This window comes from Arachis ipaensis, chromosome B07 (genome assembly GCF_000816755.2).
Source record: "Arachis ipaensis cultivar K30076 chromosome B07, Araip1.1, whole genome shotgun sequence".
Classification (NCBI taxonomy): Eukaryota; Viridiplantae; Streptophyta; class Magnoliopsida; order Fabales; family Fabaceae; genus Arachis; species Arachis ipaensis.
Window position 1 is genome coordinate 63,802,817 of NC_029791.2, and position 2,366 is coordinate 63,805,182.

A 2,366-nucleotide genomic window follows, 5' to 3' on the forward strand; every position below is an offset into this window, starting at 1 on the left:
ATTTCATGTCGGATCTTCGGATACTCATTTCTTTTGAGTTTGAAAGGGACCTCGGGGATCACCTTCTCACAACACACAACATCATAGAAGTGGTTTTGATGAGCTTTGGAGATGAATCTTTCCATCTCCCATGACTCGGAGGTGGAAGCTTTTGTCTTCCCTTTTCCTTTTCTAGAGGATTCTCCAGTCTTAGGTGCCATCAATAGTAATGGAAAAATAAAAAGCTTATGCTTTTTCCTCACCAAACTTAGAATTTTTGCTCGCCCTCGAGCAAGAGAAGAAAGAATTAGATGAAGAAGAAGAAGAAAAGATGGAGAAGAGGGGGGAGGTGTGTTTCGGCCAAGAAGAGAAGAGAGGGTTGTGTTGTGTGAAAATGAGGAAGAATGGAGGGCTTTATATAGGGAAGGGAGGGGGGTTAAGGTTCGGCCATATGGGTGGGTTTGGGTGGGAAATTGATTTGAATTTTGAAGGTAGATGGAGTTTATTGGGTAGGTTTATGGGGAAGAGTGGGTGGAGGTAGGTGGGGATCCTGTGGGGTCCACAGATCCTGAGGTATTCAAGGATTTACAACCTTGCACCAAATTAGGCATGTAAAATGCCCTTGCACACAACTCTGGGCGTTCAGCACCAGGTTGGTGCCCATTTTGGGCGTTCAATGCCCATTTGTTGCCCATTTCTGGCGTTGAACGCCAGAACCATGCTTGTTCTGGGCGTTCAGCGCCAGCTCCTCTCCAGGGTGCAATTCTGGCATTCAGTGCCCAGATGATGCCCATTTTGGGCGTTCAGCATCCAGATACTGCCCATTTTGAGCGTTCAGCGCCAGAACCAAGCTCTGTTCTGGCGTTGAACGCCAGACAGGTGCTTCCTCCAGGGTGTGATTTTTCTTCGGCTGTTTTTGATTCTGTTTCTAAATTTTTCATTTATTTTGTGACTCCACATGATCATGAACCTAAGAAAACATGAAAAACAAAAATAAAATTAGATAAATAAACATTGGGTTGCCTCCCAACAAGCGCTTCTTTAATGTCAATAGCTTGACAGTGGGCTCTCATGGAGCCTCACAGATGTGCAGAGCTTTGTTGAGACCTCCCAACACCAAACTTAGAGTTTGGATATGGGGGTTTGACACCAAACTTAGAGTTTGGTTGTGGCCTCCCAACACCAAACTTAGAGTTTGACTGTGGGGGCTTTGTTTGACTCTGCTCTAAGAGAAACTTTTTATGCTTCCTCTCCATGGCTTCATGATTGCACCAAGGTACTTGGCAACTTTCTCTTCAGTAACATCCTCATTGTCTTCAGAAGAGGAATACTCATCAGAGCTCATGAATGGCATAAGGAGGTTCAATGGAATCTCTATGGTCTCTAGATGAGCCTCAGGGTCCTTTGGTTCCTGAAAGGGAAGGTCCTTATTGATCACTGGACATCCCAGGAGGTCTTCCTCCTTGGGATTCACGTCTTCCTCTCCCTCTTTGGGTTCGGCCATTTTGGTTATGTCAATGGCCTTGCACTCTCCTTTTGGATTTTCTTCTGTATTGCTTGGGAGAGTACTAGGAGGGATTTCAGTGATCCTTTTACTCAGCTGGCCTACTTGTGCTTCCAAATTTCTAATGGAGGACCTTGTTTCATTCATGAAACTCACAGTGGCCTTAGATAGATCAGAGACTAAATTTGCTAAGCTAGATGGATTCTGCTCAGAATTCTCTGTTTGTTGCTGAGTGGATGATGAAAAAGGCTTGCTATTGCTAAACCTGTTTCTTCCACTATTATTAAAGCCTTATTGAGGCTTTTGATCCTTCCATGAGAGATTTGGGTGATTTCTCCATGATGGATTATAGGTGTTTCCATATGGTTCACCCATGTATTTTATCTCTGCTATTGCAGGGTTCTCAAGATCATAAGCTTCTTCCTTAGAAGATGCCTCTTGAGTACTGTTGGATGCAGCTTGCATTCCATTCAGACTCTGAGAAATCATATTGACTTGCTGAGTCAATATTTTATTCTAAGCCAATATGGCATTCAGAGTATCAATTTCAAGAACTCCCTTCTTCATAGGCGTTCCATTACTCACAGGATTCATTACTCACAGGATTCCTCTCAGAAGTGTACATAAACTGGTTATTAGCAACCATGTCAATGAGTTCTTGAGCTTCTGCAGGTATTTTCTTTAGGTGAATGGATCCACCTGCAGAAGTATCCAATGACATCTTTGATAGCTCAGATAAACCATCATAGAATATATCCAGGATGGTCCACTCTAAAAGCATGTCAGAAGGACACTTTTTGGTCAGCTGCTTGTATCTTTCCCAAGCTTCATAGAGGGATTCACCTTCTTTCTATCTGAAGGTTTGAACATCCACTCTAAGCTT